Source organism: Danio aesculapii, chromosome 8 (assembly GCF_903798145.1).
Source record: "Danio aesculapii chromosome 8, fDanAes4.1, whole genome shotgun sequence".
NCBI lineage: Eukaryota > Metazoa > Chordata > Actinopteri > Cypriniformes > Danionidae > Danio > Danio aesculapii.
In genome coordinates, this window is record NC_079442.1 from 17006381 (window position 1) to 17025940 (window position 19560).

A 19560-nucleotide genomic window follows, 5' to 3' on the forward strand; every position below is an offset into this window, starting at 1 on the left:
GTTCTGTGATGATTCCTACTGTTTTGTTCAGCAATGCTATGAATACAAAAAAATAAATAAATGAAAAGTTGGGAAGTGTGGCACAGTTATTAGCACTTTCAACTCACAGCAAGAAGGTCCCTGGTTTGAGTCCCGGCTGGGGCAGTTGGCATTTCTGTATGGAGTTTGCATGTTCTCCTGTGTTGGCGTGGGTTTGCTCGGGGGGCTCCGGTTTCTCCCACAGTCCAGACACATGCGCTGTAAGTGAATTGGGTAAACAAAATTGGCTTTAGTGACGGGTTGCAGCTGGAAGGGCATCCGCTGCATAAAACATATGCTGGATATGTTGGTGGTTCATTCTGCTGTGGCGACCCCAGATTAATAAAGGGACTAAACCAAAAAGAAAACGAATGATTGGATAAAATTGGCTTTAGTGAATGAGTGTGTGAATGTGAGAGTGAATGGGTGTTTCCCAGTACTGAGTTGTGGCTGGAAGGGCATCCGCTGTGTAAAATATATGCTGGAATAGTCGGTGGTTCATTCCGCTGTGGCGACCATTGTTAAATAAGGGACCAAGGCAAAGGAAAATGAATGAATGATTTAATAAATAAACAGATAACTTTAATTTGTATTAATTTTCATGAATCATGTTTTTATTGTGTGTAGTAAAGTTCATTTAACAGGAAAAAAATAAATATTATTTATAAAGATGACAATAATTTAGTATTTTACAAATGAACTCTTCAAAGCAATTACTCAAGCCATTACCACAGTATTATCCCGCGTGTGTCTTTATGGCGATATATTAATATACGAGCACATGTCTTCTCCAGCGGGCCATTGTTTTGGGGATTCCCCACTGGACGCATATGCTCTCCGTCTCCAAAGGAGCAGCGCGAACAAAGGGTCGTCGGAGCGCGCGCTGATTGGCTGTCAGTGGTCTGGAAGAGCAGATGGGTATTCCTGATCAACGCCCCCCTCCAAATCTGCGATTGTTCCCGATGATATGAATACCAGCTCGGTCCGAATTGGTCGGAGTACAGCCGTAGACCGCTTCACATCGTCACGGATGGCGTAATTGTCTATTTTTCGTGTCGCCAGATGATATACAACCACAGATACCATCAAAACATTTCCAAATCTGATCTGAGAGTCGAGCATCTGGAGAGAGGAGATCCACGCGAGACGGTGAGTGTGTTCAGCTTTCGGGTGTTGTTTGTTAGTCACGACTTGTTCAGATTCAGATGCTGGCGTGTCAGTGTTTGTGTTATAGTGACGCGTTTGCAACTTTGTGTCATAATGTGTAATATGAGCAGCTGTGTATTGAGAATGTCTTACTGGAAATGTAATCTAATATTCAGGCTTCAGGTTACTAAAGCATCTGTAGACTCTTGTCAAATGATGGCAGAGTGTGTTAAAGTTGTTCATGTCACTTAAGTTAACTGTGTGTTTGCTTCCATGGGAAAGTAGCTTAACTATGTGTTCAGATGACTTGCCAGGCATTGAATCTGGCTAGGTTACATAACGAGTCTGGGTTACTTCAACTAAAAATGAGTATTTCTGTCAGCATTTATATATGCTCGTGTTGTGTTGAACTTGTATGACTTTGTAACAATGTAACACACAAATTTTCATGCTTTCTTTTATTCTGTATAGTGAAAATATACACTGCTTTCGAAACAATATGCTGAATAAAATGTTCACAGTTTTTACTGAAACAAATTAGCTCGACAACTGTGTTCAGCATTGATAATAATAAGGAATGTTTCATTTATAAAATCAAAAAGATAACGTTTAAAATAGAGTTATTTGTTTGATATTGCAGTTTTTTTTGTCCTTGAGTCAATTAAAATGCATGTTGGTCCACATAAAAGACTTTTCATAAGCAATAAATGGAAAATAATACTACCAGTCCCAACCATGTGACTCTGCCTCAGCTTCAGACCAACAGCCAATTGTGACTGGATTTAAGACTAATTGGTCAGTTCATTCATATATAAATGATGCTAAAAAAAACAAGTTTTGCGAGTTACCGCAGACACATACTGTAGACAAGCGTATTGTAAGAGTTGGGCAAAAATGCATTGAAATGTATTTTAAAATAAAATACCAAATACCTGTATGTTTGTATTTTGAAAATACTACAAAATACTTTTACATGGGAGTATAACATTTCTTCACAAACTTTCTATCAATAGGCACATTCGATCAATCCCTTCACCATTAAACTGACTTAGTGAAGTAAACAATGTTTGATAACAACAGCTTTTTTTGTTCTGAGCAAGTATAAGTCAGCCACCGTAGGACTTGTTTTTAGGTTGTTTGTCTTATTTTCTTGGGGTCTACATCAGCAATTCATCCAAAACTTCTATTATAAGTGCAGTTTACTCATTCTCCCAAGATTTCTTCTGTTCTCCTTTTACTGAAAAGTCTCAGTTTACCCCCTTAGTGAACACCAGTACAGCATCTTTAGGTGTTTTATTATTCTAAAGTTTGTCTGCATTTCCACCTGCAGCACTGAGACTGAGAATGATTATGTGCTAAAGGCTCCACATCCTCTTCTTAAGGACCGATATTTTATTCCATCTAATTTCTTAAGCAAAGATGCATAACTTCCATCAATACTCCAAGCACTGACCACCTTCTTAATAAATTTTTTGTTCTGATCTCAAGCTTGGGCAAATAACTAAGAAAGCACCAATCTGAGGCTGCATTTTAAAGATTTTATTAAGTAGACTTCTTACACAGTATTTTAAAAATACAAAAATACAAGACCCTTAAGTATTTTCATACAAAATATAAACCTATTTTCATAAATGCTATGAAATAGAAATTACTAAATATTATTTTGTATTTAAAATATGTATTTGAAATACTTGCATCAAATACTGCCCCTCCCTGCGTATAGTGATAGAAATAGTAAATCTTTCTCTGCTGTTGGACTGTTGTAAATATCAGATCAAGTGTCCAGTCAGATTTGAGGACTGGGACAGATTGTTATGCAAAATGTTAAAACAAGAAGAGTTATAGATGTTTGTTACTGTCATAAAATGAAAAAAAAACAATAAAAATGGTACTTGAGACTTTACAGTACTGAATTTTTTCTAAGAACTTTAAGAAGTTTTCTAAGAAGTGTTTGGGCCCTATCATAAACCTGGCGCAATAAGACGTGTTTGGCATGATTTGTTGCTATTTTCAGACCAGCACAACCCCAATTTTCACGTTATGCGCCACATTGTTTAAATAGCAAATCCATTTGCACAACTTTGTGGACTTTGGGTGTACTGAAGGAAGGAGGTGTGTTAAGGTGTTGGCGCATTGTTGGCGCATTGCTATTTTGAGGAACTAAAATAGACTGTGCAATTGACCAGCTGAAAGCAGGTCTAAAGTCCAGCGCAGAGTGCGTTAGTTTTGCGCCTTAAATGCGTACACATTGCTTAATACACACAGGATGTACAACAATACACCTTTACAAATGAAAAAGAATTAAAGGATTAAAATATTACAAAAATGAGTATTTTCTACATAAATATGAAAGCCACTGCCTCCATTACTTCTTCATCTCAGAGGACTTTTTTTCAGTTTATGACAATTTGCTTTTAATAAATATTATTATTAGTAGTAGTATTATTTATTATATGCATATTTAATTTGTTTTAATAAAAACAAGCTTAAATTTGTCCACCTGTTGGGTTTTGGACCATAAGGGGTATATATGTGTTTGGGTATATCTCAGTTGTTTGACCACACATTGTTATTATTGTTCATTTATTTGTTTGCTGGAAATTAGAACTGAATTTAGAAATAGTTTTGAAACAAATTTTTGCGCTTAACAAAGGAAATTATATATGTAGGCTAATGGATGTCTTCAGCAGAGTGTGTACAACACCGTTTCCTTATCCACGAAAGTAAAGGAATAAAATAAAGAGCAAAAGTAATGAAAAAGAGAAAGTAATGCACGAGGCTCATTCTTTATCCTCACGCTGCAGATGGTCTGTTTAATTTTTCTCGCTAGTGAAGCATTCAGTTTTTCCACTTACAAAGTCCGCCAAGTATATAACGAATGCACCATTAATAATTTTTTTTTTCATTATTTTTTAGGGGTTTTCGCCTTTATTGTATAGAACAGTAGAGCATATTGACAGGAAAGCATGGGGAGCATAGGACAACGAGGTGGAAATCAAACTCGAGTCACCGCGAGCACCGGAGTGCATGTGTCGATGCACTAACCACTGGCGCCAACTAGCGAATGCACCATGGCGAGACGAAACTGACTCTTAAGGGCACTCTGATTGGTTTAATGCACGTTATTCTTAAAACGCAACCATAACTCATTAAAAGAATAAGCACAACCCTGTTAGACCATGCACCGTGGCGCAGAGCGTGTTTTTCCGTCCTTAAATGGCAAAAGTGGATTTGGACACGGCCTTATTGCTTTTGGCCCTGCGCTTTAGACTATCGTTATCATAGAGCCCTTTGTCTTGCAATTGTAAGTTAATATTTCACAATATTTAACTCAGAATTGCATGTTTGTATCTGACAGTTGCGACTTAACATTTTGTAATAGATTTTTTTAAATTGCAGAATTGTAACTCACCGTTAAAAGCTAACATTCCACAGTATTTTGATTTTTATATTTTGCAGATGCAAGTTAACTTTTTTTTACTATAGAGGTTTTATTGATTGTTAATTTATATCTTGCAATTGCAAGTCAACATTTTATTTAATTGTGGTTATATCTCAAAGTTAAAAGATAACAATTTTACTAGGGCTGCACGATATTGGAAAAATCTGACATTGCGATATTTTATTTTGCTGCAATTTATATTGTAATATGAACACAGTTTTGGCAGATGAATTGAATAGCTCTATTTGGAATTAAAAAATTAACTTAGGTTGATTGGAATAAACATGTAGAGGAGTGAATCAAAGAAATTGCAAGAATAAATAAATAAAATAAAAGTGAAATATATAGTCAGATATCCAGGCACAGCAATACGATACGATATTATCATTTGCCCCCGATAATGATAGATCACGATATTAGCGATATGTCACAAGAAAACCATCCCCAATTTATCAAAATATTTGTAAATTAAGTTATAAGATGTATTTCTTTTATTAACAGCACATATATTTCTTAGAATTGCAACATTGATATGTTCGATTCGCCATTACGAGAAGCACCACCTCAAGCATATCGCTATTTTGACCTGCCACTATTGAATATTCAAATGTAATGTAAAATGTAAACACTGTACATTCTTCATTGCAACTCCACATTGCAGCTTATGTGATTTGAATATCGCGAATGCACACATTGTGAGATCGATGCTTAAACGATATATAGTGCAGCCTTAAATTTTACAATTCTGGCTTTTTTTTTCAGAATTGTGAGTTTAAATATTGCAATTTCAAGTTAGCATGTTGCAGATTCACATTTCACAATTCTGTCATTTTGCCCCCCAGAATTATTCTCAGAATTGGATGTTTAAATTTAGTAAATTTGAGTTTCTCTCTTGAAATTCTAAAAAATAAAGTCAACATTTTGAATAGAATATTAACTGCAAGAAAGTCAGGTTTGCGAGTTGAATCCTGCATGAATGTATGAATGAAAGAACTATAACGCTAAATAAATAAATAAATAAATCAGAACTGTCATTAAAAGTTCTTAATTTTAAGACAAACAATTAAAGTTGCCTTTTTAATGTTTTTATTCCACGTAGTAAATAAAATCATAGTGAGTTAATGATGACACCAAATTTCAATTTTAGTTTTACCAGTAATTCTCACTCCTCAGACAGGTCAGCCTGATCCATAAGGAAACGTAACTATTTTACATTTTGTCAGTTTAGTTGCTAATTCATACGAATTTGTACAAATTCAGTCTTACAAAAATGTACAATTTAAAAAAAATTGACGTAGCACCAAACCCCGCCCCTAAACCCAATCGTCACTGGGATAAGAGCCTTTCTGTAGCTTATATTATCTAAAACAAAATAATTATCACAGATGCCACACAAAATATCATGACGTTAAACATACAGCTGTGGTACTCCAAATTTGCTAAAATAGGTGCGAGACGGAAGTGTATATCTCCTATCCTGCATTTAGATTCGTTTTTTTTAAATGCCTCTTTGGTCACTGCATTAAAAGGCACCATGTCTTTAGCGAGGTAGTGTGTTATGGCATTACCCTATCTCCTGGGTAGGGACATGTTCTTAAACTGGAATGTAAAGTCCACACTAGGGGCTTTGTAACTACTAGCTAGTTTGTAACTAAATTTGTTAGCATGTTCTTAACGCACACTGTAGTTAGTAGGTTGTAAGCTCTTCGTAAAGTCATGCTTAGTCGCATTAAATGACGTAATATCCAATAAGAAGCATTTAAATCATTAAACTGTTTTAAAATTTTGCTACTAATGCATCTTTATACAACTGTCCTATGAAAATGAAATGACAAATTATATTTTTATATTACATCACATTAGTCAGTCACTACAGACGACGAACATACCTGCATCGCGAGCCGTGAATGCACGCAGAATACACGTGAAGTTATCAAAACATTGAACTTAAATTTTTTGACTTTGAAACCAAAATATTCCCATATAACTGATGTCCTGTTTTTCTTTGGTATTAATTCATCTATTAAGGCTTCTGAAGCGGCAGACGGCATCATCCCAATTGTCTGCGCTTCCCTGTTTGTAGTTTTTTTGTGGGCGCTCCGCATAGTTCGATTGCGCAATTCTGATTGGGCAGAACGAAAATGTGCTCACTCAATTGGCTAGTAAGACTGTCACACACAGACGGCATGCACGCATTTGCTCTGGGTGGGGGAAATTAAATAATACATATTTCATATCGCAGCCTCTTGCGATTAGCTAATTGCAACATTTCTAATTACAATTGTGATTCGATTTCGATTAATTGCACAGCCCTATTAGCCACTAAATCAAAAAGTTACAAATTGCCAAGAGATTGTGTTGGACAGGCAGTAACTGCTCAGTATTTAAGTGTAAGTGAATTTTTTCACCAGGGAAACATCCAGAAGGAGTTAAGTTTGAAATGGTTTTCTAATCTAAACAGTTCTTTTCCAAGCTAAACAATCAGTCAAACATCTAAAATCGTTTGTTTATTAGAAAATGTGCGTGCTTTTGCATTTCCAGCTTAGTTAATCATTACCCGAAATGCCCCTAGTGCCTCAGATGCAAGTGAAGATCCCTGTCAGATGTGGGGGCGTAAAATTTCAATGAAGCAGATTATAAAGTAGCTGTTTTGTCTTCTGTGTCGTATTTCACAACTTGTGAGTGCTTCAGCCATCAGTAAACACTCCGATAACTGCGGCAGTGCAAGCTGCTAAACACATGAAGCAAAGGAAGGAAGAAGAAAAGGAAGAGGGGCCAAACCAGTGACTTTCAGCATTGTTGGACGAAGCGTGTTGTTGGTTCACAAGTGTTTTTCAGGTTGCCTTGGCGATTTTAACAATAGTAGAGCAATAGCTATAGTGTTTGTGAAGAGATGCTGCATGGGGGAGGTGAACGAATGCTGTGCTTGTGTGTGTGTGTGTGAGAGAGAGAGAGAGAGTGTGTGTGAGTGTGGTTGGTCTTGGTATTCATCTCATTGTGGGTTACACATGTCCCCACAAATATAGCAATACCAGTCATTTTTGACCTTGTGAGGACATTTTTTGTTTTGATGTTGTTTTGGGGTATGGTTTATGAGTATGGTTCGGGTAGGCCCATATGAAATCTGTACTAGGGCTGGCCGATAAACGATATTTTATCGAATTGAAATAATATTTATGTCAATAACAATAGCTACGTTTCCATCCACCTATTTTAATGCGCATTATGAATATGCGCATAATAAATTGTGCATACACTGCGATGGAAACACTTTCACTGAACAAATTCCGGTATGCGCAGATCATGTGATGATAAAAATGTGTGTGAATGGACAAACCAGTAGGCTGAGCACATTGTTAAACATCTGAAATGTTGTTTTGGTCATTCTGAAAGCTGTAACCATTTCAGTATTAGTGTTATGTTATTAATGACCTCCAGAATCAAGTGCTTCTGTGCTCCATGTCTCACGCTTTCAAATGCCACCGCACGTACACTGCATGTCAGGAGCAAGTCTGAGATGAAGTCATGTATTAAATGAAGAAAAGATTCACGCATCTTCTCCCACTGCAGCAAATTCCGTTTTTTCTTTTAATATTTGGCACCAGTTAATCAGGAAGTGACGATTTTGTTCGATTTGACTCATTTGATGGAAACGCTGCTTTTACGTCTTTTATGCAATATTCCAGTTTTGCGCAAAAAATTAAATTTGCATTTTTGGATGGAAACATAGCTAATGATAAGCTCTGGACTTTTTTACTCTGTATTGATTTAAGAGCCAATCGCACAGCAGAAATGTACAACAATGGAAATCTAAAGTGTGTTTCTATTAATGATGTATCGAATTTTCAGCCACCGAAAATTTATCGACCAAAAATGTTTTGCCATTTAATGGACCCTCTATTTTTTGTGGCTTCAGTCATTGTTGGGGTACTCTTTTAAATCTGAAAGTATTAACAACTTATAAATATATATCGTTATCTTTCAATATGGAAAATAATGATCTTTTTATGTATTTTTGTAAATGTGTGTAAATATATATTTAGTTTTTATATTCATTATTAATAAGTGAATTATTAATTAGTGAAAGTCCCACCCATTAGTGACCATCACTTCCTCATTAGCATAAATGGCCCTGAGTGAGAAGCAGCCATTTTGAATCTGCCACTATGCTGACACACAGGCATTTTTAGCCCCACCCTCTTTGTAAAATAAGGATAGGAGCGCAATACCATTTGAATTTAAAGGGACAGTCAACAAAATAAAAGAGAGAGTAAGTGTGGCTGGTCTTGGTATTCACCTCAGTGTGGGTAACACATGTCACCCCAAATATAGCAATACCAGTCATTTTTTGACCTTGTGAGAATTTTTTTGCTCCTCTCTCTCTCTCTCTCTCTCACACACACAAATACACTTTGTGATTGAGTTCATTAATTCATTCATTTTCTTTTCGACTTAGTTCCTTTATTAATCTGGGGTCGCCACAGCGGAATGAACCGACAACTTATCCAGCATATGTTTTACACAGGGGATGACCTACCAGCCGCAGCCCAACACTGGAAAACACCCATACACACTCTTTCACACACATGCACTATGGCCCATTTAGCTTATTCAATTCACCTCTACCGCATGTGGGGGAAACCACAGCACCTGCAGGAAACCCACGCAAACATGAGGAGAACATGCAAACTCCACACAGAAATACCAACTGACCCAGCTGAGGCTCGAACCAACGACCTTCTTACTGTGAGGCAATGAGGCCGGGACGCTTGTCTCAAATAGTTTTAAAACATAATTTGTGGTGTATATTGCACTGAAACTTCACACTATACACACTCTAGGGACATCAGACACTTATTTACATAATAGGTCCCCGTTGAAGTAAGTCATTTCACTCTGCGGCCATCTTTGAAATGCCTCTCGGGCAGTTTGAATTTTATATTAGGAATGGCCAATAAAATTAAACAACCGCTGTCTCTTAAGTTTTGTTTCTAACCGCTGGAATTACACAAAATTAGCATTTTTCGGTGTGCCCAATCTAATGCGAACTCTAAGGGAATGAGATCACGACACCAACCTCCTTTATGGCTGTTTATGTTTACACGTTACACAACAATGTCATCCTCTGAATAATGATACTCTGAAGTAAATCCCAGTGTAGTCATGATGGCAAATCTCATAACAAAATCACAGCGCCCTCTTTGCTTACAATTTTGGCTTTTATGTAGTTGCTGTCATGTGATATGCTTTTGACAGGAAGGACTGTACCTCGTGTTTGTTTCATACAAATTTAAAAACCAAAGAACATATGTTTTTCAAGTATTGGTTCGTTTAAAAGTAGATATTTCAAGCTTTATGTGAATATATTTCGTGATGTCTGTGAAGCAAGTCTTTCCTGACATTCCAGTAGGTTTGCTGCTGACCCTAAGAGGATAAATAACAACTGCAGAAGCTGCCATAAAACACACATCTGCTCTTTGCCCATCCCATGGAGAAACGAATGTGTAGCGATCGGATGATTGGCTCTTGTACTAAAAGGCGGGCCTTCATTTGGCATATTACTTTCCCCAAAACTATACGAGTGACGTGTTGTGTATTATATGCAGTTGAAGTCAGAATTATTAAACCCCCTGAATTATTAGCCCCCTGCTATTTTTCCCCTAATTTCTGTTTAACGGAGAGAATTTTTTTTTCAACACATTTCTAAACATAAGAGTTTTAATAACTAATTTCTAATACTGATTTATTTTATCTTTGCCATGATGACATTAAATATATACAGCTTAAAGTGACATTTAAAGGCTTAACTAGGTTAATTGGGTTAACTAGGCAGGTTAGGGTAATTAGGCAAGTTATTGTATAACGATGGTTTGTTCTGTAGACTAATATAACAAAATAATTTTGTAGCCAAAATAATATTGACCTTAAAAATGTTTTTTTAAATTAAAAACTGCTTTTATTTTATTTTATTTTATTTTATTTTATTTTATTTTATTTTATTTTATTTTATTTTATTTTATTTTATTTTATTGCAGAAATAGCAATAATAAAAAATAAGTACATCCACAGATTCTGTCTGGTCTTGTGTATATATAGATATAAATATATAGCAAAATAAAAATATCACAATGTTAGATTATTGTTATATATATATATATATATATATATATATATATATATATATATATATATATATATATATATATATATATATATATATTGTGTTATGAATACAGTTTATCATATGACTTCATATCTCTATTTGGAAATAATTTATAATAATTATAATTTATAATGCCAGCAGAGGTGGATTTACTGATTTTGGGCCCCTAAGCAACTTCAGCCATGAGTCCCAAGTCCTAAAATGCACACTTTCTACTTTTGTTTAATTTTTATTTATTTTGTTGTTTTTTTATGTCACTCAATCTTCTTTTTTACATTTTATCTTAATGCAAACTCTACATTTAAATGATTAGTTTTCTTAATTGATTTACAACTAAAATAATAAATAAATATCATTTTATAAATATGACTGCTTCATGATTGGGGTTAGAGGACATTTTATTTTGTGATATTCATTCATTCATTCATTCATTCATTTTCTTTTCGGCTTAGTCCCTTTATTAATCCAGGGTCGCCACAGCGGACTTAACTGCCAACTAATCCAGCACATGTTTTACGCAGCGGATGCCTTTCCAGCCGCAACCCATCTCTGGGAAACATCCATACACTCTCATTAACACTCATACACTACGGACAATTTTAGCCGACCCAATTCACCTGTATCACATGTCTTTGGACTGTGGGGGAAACCGGAGCACCCGGAGGAAACCCACGCGAACAGGGGAAAACATGCAAACTCCACACAGTAATGCCAACTGACCCAGTCCAGGCTCGAACCAGCGACCTTCTTGCTGTGAGGCGACAGCCCTACCTACTGTGCACTGCGTCGCCAACATTTTGTAATATTATAACTACATAACATTACATTATAATAATATTATGTTTTTTTGTGTGTATTAAAATAATATTTAACGATGTAAAAATTTTATTTGTTTAACTCTCACTATGCAAAATATGATAAAAAGTGATGTTATCAATAGTTTATAGGTATAATTTACACTTCTAGATATTTATTGGGGGCCCCCAGATGTCCTGGGGCCCTAATGGCTCGTTTCCACTGACTGGTACGGTACGGTACGGTTTGGTACGGGTCACCTTTATCAGGCTTGCGTTTCCACTAACAAGGGTACCCTTTTGGTGGGCGTGGTGTATGACAGACAGTTTCAGTCGACGTCATTCTCGCTCGAGGAAATGTCTACAATAAAGCTGTACGGGTCACTTATCATATGAGAAGCTCTTCTCACACAACAGATGCTTCATACACATAAATGCTTGTGTATAAATGTTTATTAGTAATTTTTCAATGAACATGAGTTGATTATAACTGCAGATCAATGACAGTGCGAAACAGCCCACTGTAACGTCTGTAATTATATTAAATAACTAAATAAATGAACATATATAGACGCATACAGCCCCTTGCAGTCTCCGAAATGTTACCAACTACAGAAGAAATACACACAGCAGACATTTTCGTCCGTATTTAGGTTCAAAACAATACAAATTATAGCCTAGTCAGTGAAAACCTCTCATCTGTGTCTGTAATCTTCCGCAGCACACGTAGCCTCTGTTAGACAGTAATTCCGTCAATCTGAGTTCATAATAGTCCAAAATGTGAAGATAATAAGTTAGTTATACATTTTGTTCATGTTTGCTGAAAAAATAATGTGCTCCTTTTTTCCGGCTTCTCCTTTGTTTCTTCACGCTTCACTCTCGCATTTGTCGGTGTCTGACAGGATCGGGTTTTAAAAGCACATCAATAATCAAGCGCAGGTAATTATCATCAGCTCAAGAAGTTTGTTATTTCAGATATAAAAGGGTGCCGAAAAAGTGGTACGGTACGGTTCGGTTCGGTACGCTTTTTGGCAGTGGAAACGGCTATAAAAGCGTACCAAACCAAACCGAACCGTACCGTACCACTCAGTGGAAACGGGCCATAAGTGGCTGCTTACCTTGCTTATTGGTTAAATCTGCCTCTGAATGCAAGATCGTTTGGCATGATTGGGAAGAAATCACTGTCCCAAACTCTCGCATTCAGTCTGCCCAGTTGGTGGAATGAACTCCCTAACTGCATCAGAGTCACTTGCTGTCTTCAAGAAACGACTAAAAACTCAATTATTTAGTCTCCACTTTCCTTCCTAATCTGTAACTGCCTCTCTGGCTATACCACTAACTGTTCTCTCTCTCTCTCTCAAAAAAAAAAAAACATTACTAATGCTTTGCTTCTTAGACTTTACACACCTGAAACTTGCCTATAGCACTTATTCACTGTTGCTCTTATAGTTGTGTAAATTGCTTCCTTGTCCTCATTTGTAAGTCGCTTTGGATAAAAGCGTCTGCTAAATGACTAAATGTAAATGATTCTGCAGTGGGAGGGCATCTCCATAAAATCTAATAAACAATCTATAAAATTTTGGGGTCCCCCGACACATTTTCATTGTGGTCTGTGCTGTTTGCAGTGCATTTCTGTATTTGCATGTGTTGTAAGTATTTTCACCCATAACAATCTACAAATACCATCAAAAAAAATTTAACTAAACTATATCATTTCTTGAGTCAAGCAGTATAAAAGTTCAGTAACTGAATGATAAAAATGAAAAACAATTCAATATAATTAATCGTAGTTAAGCTTACAAATGGGACAATTTCTTATGCCTGTTTTTAAAATCATTGTACAATCCCAGGCATCAAAAACACATGCAACTGATAAATTATAATACAACTCAACACTGCATATCCTATTGCGAATGATCACATTGCCATATCAATGCTGAAACGATATATTGTGCAGCCCTTATCTGTACAGTATTAAAAAAACCAGTATGTCTGTGGGAAGTCCCTATAAAACACGATGAAGACCCAGCACGTGTTTATGTGTGCATTCGAGTGTGCATGCCTGCGTGCGTGCGTGTGTATGTGTGTGATGGATGTAGGCCAGGAAACATCAAGCAGAGATCTTGGCCTGCATCTTGAAGGCAGAGGTTAGTGAGCGGTTGCTTTGGAACTGGACAACAAGAGGGAAACTTTGGGAAGCCGGTGGGAAGGAAGAAGAAGGATGGGACGATGGTTGCGGTTGAATTAAAATCAACAGTTACAATAACCTGAACAAACATTCCAAAAAATCGCATTGCGTAAATAGTAACATGAACAAACACACAGACACAAAGAGATTTTGGAAGCTAAAGTGGCATAAACCACTGCTTCCATCCTGTCTGTCCCACTTCCACAATCTTCCAAGCAATGAAACACGTTTGCCCACACAACGTGCATGCCAGACCAACAGACTCATGTAATTATTGGTAATTAGGTACTTTTGTAGATGCAGGGTTGATATTTGAAGATCCAAGACATTGGATAGTCCGCATAAAAATAGATCTCAAGCTTTTTCATTTATTTTTCATAGACTCCCCTGACACATTTAATGCTTGAGTGCACAGTTGCGTAAGTGTGGAAAAGTGCATAGCTCTCGAAACACGGTGCTGCTCAAGTAGTTTGATGACCGTTCAAGTGAAAAGCGTGAAAAAGCGGCTTATCGCACCGCAGAGACTGAAACGGGTCATGCTGAATAGAGGACTGAAGCTTTTTCTTTATCTGAATTTGCATTTGTTTTGAAGTAATGGAGGAATGTTTTTCTAACCAACATTTATCTGAAGAGCTTGAATAAAGGAGCGATTATAAGCAGTTAACAGTGTAAGGAGGAAGTTCAGAAATGATTGTGAAATGTTGCTTTCTTTTCACTTCTTGTTTTCCTTCAACTGAATTCTTGGCCAGTGTTTGTTGTGGTGTTCACATCTTAAATCTTAGTAAGGATTTATAATGTTTTTGTTATCTTTTGTGGACACATTGATGTCTTTTTTTGAATATTATTAACATTTAAAATAATCTTTTTAAAATATTATTAAAATAATCTTTTCAATGCTTTAAAATTTTTTTTAAAAAAGTTTTAGTATCATTGCTTTAGTGTCGCGTTGTACTTCAGAAACTATTCAAAAATAATGTTTTGCTGCTCAATTATTACTGTTATTATTTATTTATTTGTTTATTATTGTTATTATTATTATTATCAATGTTGAAAATCAATGTTTTGCTGCTTGATATTTTTAGGGAAATCATTTTATGCTCTTTAATCAATAGAATGTTTAAAATAAAATCATTTATTTGATATACAGTTGAAGTCAGAATTATTAGCCCCTCTGTTTATTTTTTCCCCAATTTCTGTTTATTGGAGAGAATTTTTTTCTAAACATTTTTCTAAACATAATAGTTTTAATAACTTTCCCATGATGACAGTAAATAATATTTGACTAGATATTTTTCAAGACACTTCTATACAGCTTAAAGTGACATTTAAAGGCTTAACTAGGTTAATTAGGTTAACTAGGCAGGTTGGGGTAATTAGGTGAGTCATTGTATAACAATGGTTTGTTTTGTAGACTATTGAAACAAAATACAGCTTAAAGGGGCTAATAATTTTGACCTTAAAATATAAAACTAAAAATAAAAACTGCTTTTATTCCAGTCGAAATAAAACAAATAAAACTTTCTCCAGAAGAAAAAATATTATCAGACATGCTGTGAAAATTCCCTGCTTTGTTAAACATAAGATTTGGGAAATATTTAAAAAAGAAAAAATAATACACAGAGAGGCTAATAATTGTGACTTCAACTGTAGAAATGTTTTATAGCAGTACAAACTGCCTATTTGTTAAAATTTGAGAAATAGAAAGTTTGAAAAAGCAGCATTTATTTCAAATTAAAATAAAACATTAGTCACTTTCAGTGGTGGAAAGTACAATCATACTCAAGGAAAAGTAGCATTACTTGCCAATAAAATATAGAGTAAAAGTATCTGTTCTAACTACTACTCAAAGTACTGTATGAGTAAAAAGTAGCCCTACTAACAGTACTCAAGAGTAATGAGTATTACGATGTAATTCTTTTCCACCTCATACCTTGAATATATCTTAAAACAGTGCTATTTTCTTTTATATTTATTTTTCTTGTAAGATGTTTTCTCAACTGCTGTTTTCTCAACACTATATTTATTGTGTATTAATGCTGGGTTCACACCAAATGCAGAGTAGGGATGCAACGATTAACCGTTTTCACTATTAACCACGGTTTAATTCGTCACAGTTAATATCGTAAAGGCTTCTCAACACCGCATTTCTGCACGGAACAAAACTGCTGCAACTAAACAAAGTTACGCCAACTGTGTGCTAGTTTGAAGTTCCAAGCTTGTACACCATAGCTAATACATACACACACTGGATTAACTATATGGCTGAGGCTATTAACTAAGGGCTGTTCACATATTGCGTCTTCTACACGTCACAAGCTTGTTATTTCCAATGTAAGGATATTGCACATATTGGGATCTTTCCAGGAGCACCTAGTTAAAAGAATGCCGTGAGCGCACCGCAAGTCAAGTGACAAGAACTGGAGCAATCAGCTTTATACTTTGTATTTAATATACACAGATTTCTACTCCAAAGAGAAAAAAAACAAAACAAATAAGAATACCAAACAATTTTGTGCAGACTTTGACTACATCTGTTCTCTTAAAAAAAAATATTTAACTAATATATTGCTTAGATTTACAAGACAAATACTATTTTTATTTATTCTTATTTTTATTTATGTATGTATGTATGTATGTATTTTTTTATTTATTTATTTATTTATTTATTATTATTAATTTTTTTATTTATTGTTCTGTCATTTGTTTTCAATGTAAAATTATTACTACTGTTTAAATGCCAAAACCTTTTTTTCACTTATTTTAAGTCCAGAGAGAAATGGACTATTGTTTGTTTTTTTATTAATTTGTGCTGCATAATTTGGTTACTGAGCAGCAATAAATAACACTTTACAATATAAGGAGTTTTCATGTGATTTTCTAAATTAGTAGTGTTTAGAAATGAATGAATGCAATTGTGATAACCGTGATTATTCCTCTATAATCATATAACAGAAATCTATAATGGTTGCATCCCTAATGCAGAGCGCTGTGCCACTAGCTCTAGATTACTCACTGGATGTTTTTGCACTCAAGTGAAAATGTTTTTGAACTCTCAGGAAGGACATTATATTGATGTAAATTCTGTACATTTGTCACCAAATACATAGTGCACTCCACAATCCACATAGTTTGTGCCATCTGGTGGTAATTTGCCTCTATTTGTGCATTTACATTGACTTTGTATGTAATTTACTCACACAAACACAAAAATCTTAATCTTAAAAACAAGTTTTTGAGAGGAAAGCTTAATATAAACATCATTCTCACTGCTAACTGCTTTTAAGTCAAAAAACAAAAAAGAACCATAATATATATATATATTGCCCTTTTTATCAGAATTGCACCCATTAGGGCAAAATTACAGCATAAGAAATGACATTGAATCTAGATCTAATCATTTCAGCTCTACTATTTATCTAAATTAAAAGCTAAAAGAACTTGTATAATAGATATGGCACTGATATATCATGCATAAACACATACTCTTCTAATCGACACTTGTTGTCTAATACCGCTTATTTTCTTCATGTGTATCAGAACCTAATAGGTCTTATAGTGTTCATGTGTAGTTCTGACAGGGCCATATTTGGGATATGAAATATTAATGTCCGAATAAGCTGCTCTGGTCGATTGGTATTGAATATTTCATCATCTCCTGATGTGCATGAAAGATGTGGGAGGGGCCGGCCACGCACACACACACTCATACACACACATGTTGGGCTTTCAAGTTTAACAATGACTTCTCATAGACATAATGCTTTTTATAATGTACAGACTCTACACAAGTCTTGTCGCTTATCCAAGTTTTAGGAACCACAAATAATAACTTGACTTTCTTATCATCAAGAGTTCATCAAGATTTTTTGGATTCATCTTCAATGCCTCCTCCTTCATCTTACCCCAGACATGCTTAATAATGTTCATATCTGGTGACTGGGCTGGCCAATCCTGGGGCACCTTGACCTTCTTTTGCTTTCAGGAACTTTGTGGAGGCTGAGAAGGTGCGCTATCTTGCTGAAGAATTTGCTCTCTTCTGTGGTTTGTAATGTAACGGGCAACACAAATGTCTTGATACCTGTTGATGTTGTCATCCACTCTGCAGATCTCTCGCATGCTCCCATATTAAATGTAACCCCAAACCATGATTTTTCCTTCACCAAACTTGACTGATTTCTATGAGAATCTTGTGTCCATGCGGGTTCCAACAGGTCTTCTTTTCCAAATGATCAACTAGAAGTCAAGTTATTATTAGCTGCTCTTACAACTGGGATTGACGACAAGACTTTCGTCAGATAGTGGATATTTGAACACTCAAAAAACATTTTAAAAATACATAATCTGAATGATTTATGAGCCGTTCTCCTCATGGGAATCAAAATTAAATCTCCCCAATAGGTTAAGAATTTCTAACATTGCTATACTATATTACACAAACACACACACACACACACAATACTTATCCGAACACTCTGGCTCAAAAGATTGCAGCGTTGATAAGAAAACATGCCTGTACAAAGGAGAGACCCTATTGTTTACTGGTGGGAGAATGTGATAAGGATAATCATGTAGGAGTTTTCTCAGGGATTGAATTTCAATTTCCCGTTTCCATTTGGTGTCACACTAGAACACCTGCGCTTTGTTTGTGTGCATTTGTGTGTGTGTGTGTTGAACATTTTAATCGCACGTTCAACTACTATGTACTAAGTAGTTCTCCCAAGTGCTCGTAAAGTTAATGGAACTCATGCATCTTTGCTGGAATAAGATCAATGGCAGTGTGTGTGAACGTTAGAGAGAGAGAAACAAGGGGAGATGAAGGGAGGAGGAGGAGGCAGACAGCGAAACCACCATTGGAGAAGTCTGAAGCCTCTTGTCAGTTTCCGTTGTGCAAATCAGAGAGGAAGAGTTGAGGAGAGCGAAGCTGCGTGTCACATGGCTTTAGCACTCGCTTAGCGTTTAAAAGACCACCAGACGACCAGCCACAGAAGAGAGACGCTTACAACAGAAACAAGGTAATGTTCAGTCGGTCTTCTACTTGAACAAATCCTGAAGAGACTCAAAATAGGAAGTACTACTCTTTTTTTCTGTCTGCTGATATGTTCATGTTGAATTTGCGGAGGAATAAATGCAAGAGTGTTTATTTTAAAGAGGTTAATATGGAAGAATTGTCCTGTTTTAGTCAGCTTGTGAACTAAAATGCTTAAAAAATGAGACCTATGAAAGGCGGTTTTGACTGATGTTTATGTAAAGGAGTTGGGGAGGTTTTAATCTGGATAATCGAAAGGATCTGATGTTTATATATGTTTCCAACAGCCTCTTTTATGTTCTGAAATGAAAATGTTTATGCAGTATTATAGTAGACAATGCTTATAGATATTCTGTAATGCCAGTGTGTAATTGAAAGAAAGGCTATTATTTAGACTTTCTCTCATGGCCAGTTGCTTATAGTCTAATAGTATCACTTATTATCACAAACTAACTATCATTACGATGTATTTAAATTGGTAAAATGGTGAGTTGCAAGTACATTCATGTTGCTCAGAAGGACAGTTGTTCTTTGTCTACCAAAGAAAGAAAATTGATTGATTGATGTTTAATAAAAACAAAATGTTCTATTGCTTTGTGTTAGAAAAAGGTTAATCGCCCCTCCATTGGACTATGGTTGAGAAACGTAACATGTTTGGCTCTTGAAAAGCTCACATATGTAATGAGAAAGAAATCTTCTGAATTTCACGATGTCTGGAAGGTGTTTTTGAACTTTGTGAGAAATTAAGAAATGAATATCTATGAATATATTAGAAGTGTGAAG

The 19560-nt window shown here is 35.5% G+C and overlaps 1 protein-coding gene across 3 annotated transcripts in view; it reads left to right on the forward strand.

Moving 5' to 3' along the window:
• The first annotated feature begins 970 nt into the window (after positions 1-970).
• rassf2a (Ras association domain family member 2a) overlaps positions 971-19560 on the forward strand; it is a 49914-nt gene continuing 31324 nt past the window's right edge. Inside the window, exon 1 of one of the 3 annotated variants that reach the window (XM_056463311.1) lies at positions 971-1167. The gene's annotated coding sequence lies outside the window, so the exon portion shown is untranslated. Of the gene's footprint in view, positions 1168-18629; positions 18764-19560 lie in introns of those variants that run through there. The other 2 variants (XM_056463309.1, XM_056463310.1) reach the window with 2 other exon arrangements.